Consider the following 12,500-nt stretch of genomic DNA (forward strand, 5'->3'; position numbering starts at 1 on the left):
AGAAAAGTGCTCCGAGCCCGGGGTGATAGAGAACCGTGAACGCCGCGGTTAAAGACCTCGGGTATCGCAGTGGGCGGAATGAGACTTAGAGGAATGATGACGGAGCCATGAGGGGCCTCCCCTGGAGGTCCCATGGCCGAGAAAAGTGCTCCGAGCCCGGGGTGATAGAGAACCGTGAACGCCGCGGTTAAAGACCTCGGGTATCGCAGTGGGCGGAATGAGACTTAGAGGAATGATGACGGAGCCAGGAAGGGCCTCCCCTGGAGGTCCCATGGCCGAGAAAAGTGCCCCGAGCCCGGGGTGATAGAGAACCGTGAACGCCGCGGTTAAAGGCCTCGGGTATCGCAGTGGGCGGAATGAGACTTAGAGGAATGATGACGGAGCCATGAGGGGCCCCCCCTGGAGGTCCCATGGCCGAGAAAAGTGCCCCGAGCCCGGGGAGATAGAGAACCGTAAAGCGCGCGGGTTTGGGGCTCGGGTCTTCCAGTGGGCGGAGTGAGACTTAAAGGAATATTGACGGAGCCATGAAGGGCCCCCCCTGGAGGTCCCATGGCCGAGAAAAGTGCTCCGAGCCCGGGGAGATAGAGAACCGCAATGCACGCGGGTTTGAGGCTCAGGTCTTCCAGTGGGCGCTCGTTCCAGCGGCGCGGGCTGGATGGTTTAGTCCGAGGAGGAGTGCTTAAGTGTGGGCCGGATAGGTTCGAGAGGTGCGCTGGGTTGGTGGAGGTCCAGCCCCGGAGGTTTGGAGCGGGGCGATGTAGCGAGCGAGGCCGAGTCGGGTGAGCCTGGGCCGGGCATGGGCGTTGGCGGCGATGGGGGTCTTCTCCCCGGAGGTTTGGAGCGGGCGATGGAGCGAGCGAGGCCGAGTCGGGTGAGCCTGGGCCGGGCATGGGCGTTGGCAGCGACGGGGGTGTCTTCCCCGGAGGTAAGTACCGTGGGGGGCAAGCGTGAGATATTCCAGGCCGGGAAAAGTGAGCTAAATTCGGCAAAGCGTTGTTAAAAAGGGGGGTCGGTTGATTTTTTTGTTAAATCTAAACGAACAAAGGGTGCGAGGCGTGAAAATTGCATTCAGCCGTGATTTTTTGGCAAAGTGCTAACCCTAGTGTTCTCCCAGTGGGACGTTTTAAAGTAGGACTTAGAAAAATTTCTGACCCTCTTCGCCCTAGGTAGCAAGCCCAAAACGGAGCACCTCGGAGAGGTAAAAATTCAGAGGGCATGGGGGTTTCCAGTGCGGTGCCGTCAGGACATTAGGGTTCCTTTAGAAAAGACGAAAGTTTGGGTACACCGTATGTAACTATGACAAGCCCAAGGCTCTGGTTCGCCTGTGGGCATGAATATAGTGAGATTTCCGCGTTATCTCACTGGAGGTGACCCCGGAACGGTTCAAAACCTAAGTCGAGACTTCCATGGGACCCCGGCGATGGGAGTTTGAAGCCCGAGGAGTGACGCCCTCTGGGCTAAGGTTGGTGGTAGGTTCGGCCCCCCTTTCTGGAGGTCTAAACTGACTTCCATGGACCCCGGTGATGCGAATTTGATGCCCGATGAGGAGCACACCTCTGGGCTAAGGGTGGTGGTATGCTCGGCCCCCCCCCTCTGGATGTTTAAACTGACTTCCATGGACCCCGGTGATGCGAATTTGATGCCCGAGGAGTGACTCACCTCTGGGCTAAGGGTGGTGGTATGCTCGGCCCCCCCTCTGGAGGTCTAAACTGACTTCCATGGACCCCGGTGATGCGAATTTGATGCCCGAGGAGTGACTCACCTCTGGGCTAAGGGTGGTGGTATACTCGGCCCCCCCTCTGGAGGTCTCGAATGACTTCCATGGACCCCGGTGATGCGAATTTGATGCCCGATGAGGAGCACACCTCTGGGCTAAGGGTGGTGGTATGCTCGGCCCCCCCCTCTGGATGTTTAAACTGACTTCCATGGACCCCGGTGATGCGAATTTGATGCCCGAGGAGTGACTCACCTCTGGGCTAAGGGTGGTGGTATGCTCGGCCCCCCCTCTGGAGGTCTAAACTGACTTCCATGGACCCCGGTGATGCGAATTTGATGCCCGAGGAGTGACTCACCTCTGGGCTAAGGGTGGTGGTATACTCGGCCCCCCCTCTGGAGGTCTCGAATGACTTCCATGGACCCCGGTGATGCGAATTTGATGCCCGATGAGGAGCACACCTCTGGGCTAAGGGTGGTGGTATGCTCGGCCCCCCCTCTGGAAGTCTAAACTGACTTCCATGGACCCCGGTGATGCGAATTTGATGCCCGAGGAGTGACTCACCTCTGGGCTAAGGGTGGTGGTATGCTCGGCCCCCCCTCTGGAGGTCTCGAATGACTTCCATGGACCCCGGTGATGCGAATTTGATGCCCGATGAGGAGCACACCTCTGGGCTAAGGGTGGTGGTATGCTCGGCCCCCCCTCTGGAAGTCTAAACTGACTTCCATGGACCCCGGTGATGCGAATTTGATGCCCGAGGAGTGACTCACCTCTGGGCTAAGGGTGGTGGTATGCTCGGCCCCCCCCTCTGGAGGTCTCGAATGACTTCCATGGACCCCGGTGATGCGAATTTGATGCCCGATGAGGAGCACACCTCTGGGCTAAGGGTGGTGGTATGCTCGGCCCCCCCTCTGGAAGTCTAAACTGACTTCCATGGACCCCGGTGATGCGAATTTGATGCCCGAGGAGTGACTCACCTCTGGGCTAAGGGTGGTGGTATGCCCAGCCCCCCCTCTGGAGGTCTCGAATGACTTCCATGGACCCCGGTGAAGCGTATTTCATGCCCGATGAGGAGCACACCTCTGGGCTAAGGGTGGTGGTAAGCCCGGCCCCCCCTCTCTGGAGGTCTAGATTGACTTCCATGGACCCCGGTTAAGCGTATTTCATGCCCGAGGAGTGACGCCCTCTGGGCTAAGGGTGGTGGTATGCCCGGCCCCCCCTCTGGAGGTCTCCAAAACCTAAGTCGAGACTTCCATGGACCCCGGTTATCCGAATTTCATGCCCGAGGAGTGACGCCCTCTGGGCTTAGGGTGGTGGTAAGCCCGGCCCCACTCTCTGGAGGTCTAAACTGACTTCCATGGACCCCGGTGATCCGAATTTCATGCCCGAGGAGTGACGCCCTCTCGGCTAGGGTGGTGGTAAGTGCAGCCCCCCCTCTCTGGAGGTCTAAAATGACTTCCATGGACCCCGGTGAAGCGAATTTCATGCCCGAGGAGTGACGCCCTCTCGGCTAGGGTGGTGGTAAGCCAGGCCCCCCCTCTCTGGAGGTCAAAACTGACTTCCATGGACCCCGGTATAGCGTATTTCATGCCCGAGGAGTGACGCCCTCTGGGCTAAGGGTGGTGGTATGCCCGGCCCCCCCTCTGGAGGTCTCCAAAACCTAAGTCGAGACTTCCATGGACCCCGGTTATCCGAATTTCATGCCCGAGGAGTGACGCCCTCTGGGCTTAGGGTGGTGGTAAGCCCGGCCCCACTCTCTGGAGGTCTAAACTGACTTCCATGGACCCCGGTTATCTGAATTTCATGCCCGAGGAGTGACGCCCTCTGGGCTTAGGGTGGTGGTAAGCCCGGCCCCACTCTCTGGAGGTCTAAACTGACTTCCATGGACCCCGGTTATCCGAATTTCATGCCCGAGGAGTGATGAACCTCTGGGCTAAGGGTGGTGGTAAGTGCAGCCCCCCCTCTGGAGGTTTCCAAAACCTAAGTCGAGACTTCCATGGACCCCGGTGATGCGAATTTCAAGCCCGAGGAGTGGTGCCCTCTGGGCTAAGGGTGGTGGTAAGCCCGGCCCCCCCCCTCTCTGGAGGTCTAAACTGACTTCCATGGACCCCGGTGTAGCGTATTTCATGCCCGAGGAGTGACGCCCTCTGGGCTTAGGGTGGTGGTAAGCCAGGCCCCCCCCCTCTCTGGAGGTCAAAATTGACTTCCATGGACCCCGGTTATCCGAATTTTATGCCCGAGGAGTGACGCCCTCTGGGCTAAGGGTGGTGGTAAGTCCGGCTCCCACCCTCTGGATGCGTTCAAAACCTAAGTCGAGACTTCCATGGACCCCGGTGATGCGAAGTGACATGCCCGAAGAGTGGTGCCTTCTGGGCTAAGGTTGTGATAAGCCCGGTCTCTCCTCTGGAGGTCTGTGGTTTTAAAGTGAATATTTTCTAAGTCCCTCACCTGAGATTTTAAGAGAATCAGGACCCTCCTCAAGCCTCGTAGCGAGTCCGAGGGAGGTTCATCGTTGTCGGCTATGCGAAAGGGGTTCAGACGCCTCTAATCCTGTGGGCATATGGTTTCTCAGCCTGGTGCCGTCGGGATATTAGGGAGGCATTAAATCAGACGTAAGTTTGGGTAACAGCGATGCGAAACGCTATGCCCAAAGGAGTGGCTTCCCGATGGGCTTGAAATAATGGGAATGTCCGCTCTGCTTCCCTGGATGTGTTCAAAACCTAAGTCGAGACATCCGTAGACCCCGTTGATGCGAATTCCATGCCCGAGGAGTGACGCCCTCTGGGCTTAAGGGTGGTGGTAAGACCGGCCCCACTCTCTGGAGGTCTAAACTGACTTCCATGGACCCCGGTGATTCGAATTTCAAGCCCGAGGAGGTGCACACCTCCGGGCTAAGGGGATGGTTTGGGTGGCCTCCCCTCTGGATGTGTTCAAAACCTAAGTTGAGACATCCATAGACCCCGGTAATCCGAATTTCATGCCCGAGGAGTGACGCCCTCTGGGCTTAAGAGTGGTGGTAAGACCGGCCCCACTCTCTGGAGGTCTAAACTGACTTCCATGGACCCCGGTGATGCGAATTTCATGCCCGAGGAGTGGCGCCCTCTGGGCTAAGAGTGGTGGTAAGACCGGCCCCACTCTCTGGATGTCTAAAATGACTTCCATGGACCCCGGTGATTCGAATTTGAAGCCCGAGGAGGTGCACACCTCCGGGCTAAGGGGATGGTTTGGGTGGCCTCCCCTCTGGATGTGTTCAAAACCTAAGTTGAGACATCCATAGACCCCGGTAATCCGAATTTCATGCCCGAGGAGTGACGCCCTCTGGGCTTAAGGGTGGTGGTAAGACCGGCCCCACTCTCTGGATGTCTAAAATGACTTCCATGGACCCCGGTGATGCGAATACACAAGCCCGAGGAGTGGCACACCTCTGGGCTAAGGGGATGGTTTGGGTTGCCTCCCCTCTGGAGGTCTAAAAATGACTTCCATAGACCCCGGCGAAGCGAATTTAAAGCCCGAGGACTGGCACCCCTCTGGGCTAAGGGGATGGTTAGGGTGGCCTCCCCTCTGGATGTCTAAAATGACTTCCATGGACCCCGGTGATGCGAATACACAAGCCCGAGGATTGGCACACCTCTGGGCTAAGGGGATGGTTTGGGTTGCCTCCCCTCTGGAGGTCTAAAAATGACTTCCATAGACCCCGGCGAAGCGAATTTAAAGCCCGAGGACTGGCACCCCTCTGGGCTAAGGGGATGGTTAGGGTGGCCTCCCCTCTGGATGTCTAAAATGACTTCCATGGACCCCGGTGATGCGAATACACAAGCCCGAGGAGTGGCACACCTCTGGGCTAAGGGGATGGTTTGGGTTGCCTCCCCTCTGGAGGTCTAAAAAATGACTTCCATAGACCCCGGCGAAGCGAATTTAAAGCCCGAGGACTGGCACCCCTCTGGGCTAAGGGTGGTGGTTAATCCGGCCCCCCCTTCTGGATGTGTTCAAAACCTAAGTCGAGACATCCATGGACCCCCGGTGATGCGAAGTGACATGCCCGAGGAGTGACGCCCTCTGGGCTAAGGTTGTGATAAGCCCGGTCTCTCCTCTGGAGGTCTGTGGTTTTAAAGTGAAAATTTTCTAAGTCCCTCACCTGAGATTTTAAGAAAATCAGGACCCTCCTCAAGCCTCGTAGCGAGTCCGAGGGAGGTTCATCGTTGTCGGCTATGCGAACGAGGTTCCAACGCCTCAAATCCTGTGGGCATATGGTTTCTCAGCCTGGTGCCGTCGGGATATTAGGGAGGCATTAAATCAGACGTAAGTTTGGGTAACAGCGATGCGAAACGCTATGCCCAAAGGAGTGGCTTCCCGATGGGCTTGAAATAATGGGAATGTCCGCTCTGCTTCCCTGGATGTGTTCAAAACCTAAGTCGAGACATCCGTAGACCCCGTTGATGCGAATTCCATGCCCGAGGAGTGGCACACCTCTGGGCTAAGGGTTGGTGGTAAGTCAGGCCCCACCCTCTGGAGGTTTTCAAAACCTAAGTCGAGACCTCCGTAGACCCCGGTGATGCGAATACCGAAGCCCGAGGACTGGCACCCCTCTGGGCTAGGGTGGGGATAAGATATGCCCCCACCCTCTGGAGGTTTTCAAAACCTAAGTCGAGACCTCCGTAGACCCCGGTGATGCGAAATGACATGCCCGAGGACTGGCACCCCTCTGGGCTAGGGTGGGGATAAGATATGCCCCCACCCTCTGGAGGTTTTTAAAACCTAAGTCGAGACCTCCATAGAACCCCGGTGATGCGAAGTGACATGCCCGAGGACTGGCACCCCTCTGGGCTAGGGTGGTGGTTAATCCGGCCCCACCTCTGGAGGTTTTCAAAACCTAAGTCGAGACCTCCATAGACCCCGGTGATGCGAATACCGAAGCCCGAGGACTGGCACCCCTCTGGGCTAGGGTGGTGGTTAATCCGGCCCCCCCTCTGGAGGTTTTCAAAACCTAAGTCGAGACCTCCATAGACCCCGGTGATGCGAATACCGAAGCCCGAGGACTGGCACCCCTCTGGGCTAAGGGGATGGTTTGGGTGGCCTCCCCTTCAATCCCGATGATTCGTTCGATATATGCCCAGGGAGGTGAACACTTCTCTGGGCGTGAGGGGGTCGAGCGTATGAGGGTTGTACCCCGTTATGGTTCCTACTATAAACGAATCCGAGCGGCGGGTCCACAGGCCACCGACCACCTGCCCACTTGCGGGGTGGGTGCGACGGGCCGCCCGCCGGCAGTTGTCCCCGTTCCTAACCTAACTCTTGCCCGTGCGCGAGTCGAAAGGGGCATACAAACCCCCGAGGCGAAGACCGGCGTTCCGCTTGGTCTAATGTGGGATCTCCCAGATTTTCCCCTCCGCGGGGACTTGGGAGCGCACCACCGGGCCCCCGCGCTGGAAACGGCCGGAGGCAAAGAGCGCATTAGAGGTGTCACGGATCGGTCTTTTTAAACGGACCGCGGCTGGAAGTTCGCAGGGGAAGAGGCGCTCGGTTTACGGTTCCCGGGCCCCGACCCCCTTCGTCTTCTTAAATCGAGAAAACTAACCGTAGGCTCCGGGGGGGCGAATCGTAAAACCTTTGCCGACCTCCTCGCACTGCGAGGGGGCCAGGATTTGCGGCTTGTCCGCGTATCGGTCCTACCAAGGACCGCGGCTGGAAGTTCGCAGGGGAAGAGGCGCTCGGTTTACGGTTCCCGGGCCCCGACCCCCTTCGTCTTCTTAAATCGAGAAAACTAACCGTAGGCTCCGGGGGGCGAATCGTAAAACCTTTGCCGACCTCCTCGCACTGCGAGGGGGCCAGGATTTTGCGGCTTGTCCGCGTATCGGTCCTACCAAGGACCGCGGCTGGAAGTTCGGTGGTGAGCCCTCGACCTTACGAGATTGGGGGCAAAACCCTTCGTCTTCTGAACATCAGACGGCTCCGGGGGGGGCGTACCGTAAAACCTATGCCGACCTCCTCGCGCTTTGAGGGGGCCAGGAAATTCTCTTCCATTCTCTTCCCTTAAACGGACGTCCTTTACGCCCGTTCGAAATGCGGCATACCCGGAGCACCAGGGGCAGGCTTCTAATCCGAAATAATACCGGCTTTTAGAACGATCCTCCCCGCCACGTGCTCCAGCCTCCATGGCTCGTGGACCCCCCGTAACAGGGGGTCCGCTTGTCCCAGAATCGTTCCGAGGGAGACTTAGCCGATCCGTCGGTCTAATTTCCACCGCAGTTTGGGTCCGTTAAAAGGTCCGAGTCGGTGGTGCCTTAGGGTCGGGATCCTATTGAGGGAAGGAACCGGCCCCTAGCCTGCACCGTCCGGGCCTTGAATCGTACATTTTCCAAGTAGTCAAACCCCCGATTGCAGACCCACCTCCGGGGGGTCTCGTTCGAAAAGCCTTTCCGCGGTGCGCGTCTCTTCCTCCTTCGGGGGGGTCGAGTTCCACGCACCACCGACTCTCTCTCTTTCCCCAAGCCGGGTTTGAGTACCAGAGGGATCGGCCTGGTTGATCCTGCCAGTATCATATGCTTGTCTCAAAGATTAAGCCATGCAAGTCTAAGTACACACGGGCGTTGGTACAGTGAAACTGCGAATGGCTCATTAAATCAGTTATGGTTCCTTTGATCGCTCCACACGTTACTTGGTATAACTGTGGTAATTCCAGAGCTAATACATGCAAACGAAGCGTTGGAAGTGGGGGTGCCGTTTCGAGGTGGTCGGTGACTGGTTCACCTTCCCCCCTCGGCGCCCCCCACGGATACGTGCATTTATCAGAACCAAAAAACCCCCTCCCGACTCCGGTCGGGTCCGCTTTGGTGACTCTAGATAACCTTTGGCCGATCGCAGAGCCCTTCGGGGCGGCGACGTCTCATTCGAGTGTCTGCCCTATCAACTTTCGACGGTAGTCTACGGGACTACGTGTGGTGACCACGGGTAACGGGGAATCTGGGTTCGATTCCGGAGAGGGAGCCTGAGAAACGGCTACCACATCCAAGGAAGGCAGCAGGCGCGCAAATTACCCATTCCCGACACGGGGAGGTAGTGACGAAAAATATCGGTGCGAGGCCCCGTTTGAAGGTTTCGGGACCGAAATGAACTCAATCTACGTCCGTGGGTGAGGACCCATTGGAGGGCAAGTCTGGTGCCAGCAGCCGCGGTAATTCCAGCTCCAATAGCGTATGTTAACGTTGCTGCAGTTAAAAAGCTCGTAGTTGGATCCGGGGACGGGTCCCGGCTGCCGGGCCTCTGCCCGTCCGGACTTCGCGGTGGGAAGCTGCCCCTCTCCGGGGGGGTTGGGGACCCCCGCGGGTCTCTGGGTGGAGGTCGCGGGACCTTGTCCCTACTCATCCGGTGTCCTCTGCTCCCTTCCTCCGCGGAGAGGCCCTTAGCTGGGTCGTCCGCCGCGGTTGAATACGTGGGGGGCGGAAGGGTCCGGTGCGTTTACTTTGAACAAAACAGAGTGCTCAAAGCAGGCCGAAGCGTGCCTTGAATGGACTGAGCTAGGAATAATGGAATAAGGCCTTCCCATGGGGGGCGAGTCGGAGCTCTTCGGCGAGGCGGCCGGGTGGGGCCGGGGGCGCCCGGGTGTGACGCCCGGCGTTTCTGGCCGCCGCACGGTTCCCCGAGCCGGGGGGGTATCCGACCGCTCTCTTGGTCCTATTTCGTGGGTTTGACGGACCAAAGGTCATGATTAAGAGGGACGGCCGGGGGCATTCGTACCGCACCGAGAGAGGTGAAATTCGTAGACCGGTGCGGGACGGACAAAAGCGAAGGCATTTGCCAAGAATGTTTTCATTAATCAAGAACGAAAGTCGGAGGATCGAAGACGATCAGGTACCGTCGTAGTTCCGACCGTAAACTATGCCGACCCGCGATCCGGCGGCGTTGGGTTAACGACTATGACCCGCCGGGCAGCGTCCGGGAAACCACGAGTCTTTGGGCTCTGGGGGGAGTACGGTTGCAAAGCTGAAACTTAAAGGAATTGACGGAAGGGCACCACCAGGAGTGGAGCTTGCGGCTTAATTTGACTCAACGCGGGGAACCTAACCCGGCCCGGACACGGTAAGGATTGACAGATTGACGGCTCTTTCTCGATTCTGTGGGTGGTGGTGCATGGCCGTTGGTAGTTCGTGGAGCGATTCGTCTGGTCAATTCCGGTAACGAACGAGATCCCATCCTTTAAGTAGTTACACGGCCCCTCTCCTGGGTCGGACTCTATCCCCGAAGGTCCCCGTTCGCGGGGGGTCCCCATCGGGGTGGGGGTGTTGGGGGTTTCGGCGGGGGTCCGGTTCTACCCCGGATCGGTTCGGGGAGGTGATGCGGTTGACGGGGGTTCAGTTCTGCGTCGAGTGGGTGGCTCCGGCCTCTCCCCTTCGCGTTCGGTTCCCTCCCCGATGCCGTCCGCACCTCGTTCCGCTCTCCGGGTGTGGGTTGTCCGTCCTTCGCCTTCGCCTTCCCTCTCCCCTCCCCGGTGCCCTCCCGCTTACCGCGGGCCTGAAGGTTGGGGTTCGCCCGGTGGGAATCAGCGGTCGGTGGCTAAACTTCTTAGAGCGATTTGTGGCACAGAAGCCACTTGAGAAATGGAGCAATAACAGGTCTGTGATGCCCTTAGAAGTCCGGGGTCGCACGTGAGCTACAATGGCTGGTTCAACATGTAAGTTACCCTACGCCGAGAGGTGCGGGCAATCCTATGAACGCCATTCCCCGCTGGGGACAGGGGATTGCAACTATTCCCCTCGAACGAGGAATTCCAAGTAGGCGCGGGTCACCAGCCCGCGTCGATTAAGTCCCTGCCCTTTGTACACACCGCCCGTCGCTACTACCGATCGGATGCCTCGGTGAGGTCCTCGGACCGTCCCCGGGGCGGCCCTCGAACGGGGGTCGCCTCCGGGCGATGGGAAGTCGATCGAACCCGGACATCTAGAGGGAGTAAAAGTCGTAACAAGGTTTTCGTAGGGGAACCTGCGGAAGGATCAATAACGGTGACCTGGCCGCGGTCGGCGCCCGCCGTCCGTGCCGGTTGTCGAGTCGGACTCGAGAGGCCGAACCTCCCCCCCGGCGGGTACCTTCAAGGTATGGACCGCAGAAGCCTCGTACCTTTCGTCGTCGGCCGACGTGAGTCTCTCCCCCCTCCGGGTGGGTGGACGTAGCGAGCCGGCTTCGGAACTCGGGGTTATGCGAGGACCGCCTTAGGTGCATAGGTACCCCGGTCCGCCCCTCCCGTTCGCGGGGGGAAGAGTGGCGCCGGAGCCGCCCGCCGGGTAGTTAAACCCAAAAAACCATTGATCGTTGAAGGCTTGATTGTGCGTGCGCGAGTCAAAGGGGCTTACTCACCCCCAGGGCGTTGGCCGGTGCTCGCCGGCCTCGGTGGGATCTCCCTGAACCCATCCCCCCGGCACAGGGGGCGGTGGTGGACGGGAGCGTACCGCCGGGCGAAACTCTTTCCCCTCACGGGGTTAGAGCGGAGCTTAAGAGCGCATGCAAAATACCCCCGATGTTGGCTTCGCAGAGACGGACCGTATAATAGTCTAAGGCCGGTGCGCGAGTTGAAGGGGCCTCACGAACCCCGGATGCGTTTATAAACACCCGAAAGGAGACGGCCGGTGCCCGCCGGTCCTGACTAGGTGGGATCTACCCAGCGCCTTCCCCTAAGCGGGGACTTGGGAGCGTACCACCGGGCCTCGCTCATACCCTCCGGGGTGGAGAGCTTGGCTTTGAGCGCACGCCTGAATGCCTTAGACCGGGACCCGTAACGCAGCGAACCAAACCCCTGGGCCTCGCCGGGAACGGCGGGTGCCTAGACCCCGGTCTCCTAAACCACGTAAGTCTCGGGCACCTACTCGGGCGATCGTCCCCCGGGCCGTAACTCCTCGGTCCGGTGGTGACGCCCAGGTTCAATGACCTTTCCCCCCCTGCACGGGGGTGGAAGGCACCCGGCTTGAAATATATTGGCAAAAATTGTCTCTTGTTCGAATGGCTTCCTTCGCCCGGCCTGTAACGGGCCGGGCACAAACCCGAATACGACTCTTAGCGGTGGATCACTCGGCTCGTGCTTCGATGAAGAACGCAGCCATCTGCGTTAACTAATGTGAATTGCAGGACACAGATCATCGAAATTTCGAACGCATATTGCGGCCGCGGGGGTCCATCCCGCGGCCACGCCTGTCTGAGGGTCGCTTTACCCATCGATCGGTCTCCGCGCCCCCGCTGAGAGAGAGAGACCGCGGCTGGAAGCTCGCAGGGCCTGAAAACGGCCCTTCGTCTTCCCAAACGAAGACTCGGTTCCGAGCCAGTCCACGCGGCCCGTGTTGCGAGAGAGCTCCGTACAGGGAACGGAGGGAGAGCCGAGTAGGTCCGGGTCCACGTCCGTTACGGTCTCTCCCCGAGTCCCGAGCGGGGCTCCGCGCAGTCGGACGCGGGGGTGGCGAGTGCCGATTAAACCCAGCGAGCGGGCGAGTGAGCGGGCGGGCGAGCGGCCGGGGTGGGGGGGAAGGTGTCGCGGAGTTCGGTCTCGTGCCGGGCTCTCGCCCCTCGCCCCTAGCCTTCGGCCCTCCGCCTCCGCCCTCGCCCCCGCATAAGAAACCTCTGTGTGCGGCCTCAGATCAGACGAGACGACCCGCTGAACTTAAGCATATCAGTAAGCGGAGGAAAAGAAACTAACAAGGATTCCCTTAGTAGCGGCGAGCGAACAGGGAAGAGCCCAGCGCTGAATCCCACTTTCCCCTGACCGGGGTTGGCCGGGAAATGTAGCGTACGGAAGTCCGTAAGATCC

General features: G+C 59.2%; 1 non-coding gene across 1 annotated transcript; it reads left to right on the plus strand.

Moving 5' to 3' along the window:
• Window positions 1-11,750: 11,750 nt before the first annotated feature.
• Window positions 11,751-11,904, plus strand: LOC136682427 (5.8S ribosomal RNA). Its single transcript, XR_010798639.1, has one exon. It is a non-coding gene; the product is annotated as a 5.8S ribosomal RNA (ribosomal RNA).
• Window positions 11,905-12,500: the final 596 nt, after the last annotated feature.

Source organism: Hoplias malabaricus, unplaced genomic scaffold, assembly GCF_029633855.1.
Source record: "Hoplias malabaricus isolate fHopMal1 unplaced genomic scaffold, fHopMal1.hap1 scaffold_50, whole genome shotgun sequence".
Lineage (NCBI taxonomy): Eukaryota > Metazoa > Chordata > Actinopteri > Characiformes > Erythrinidae > Hoplias > Hoplias malabaricus.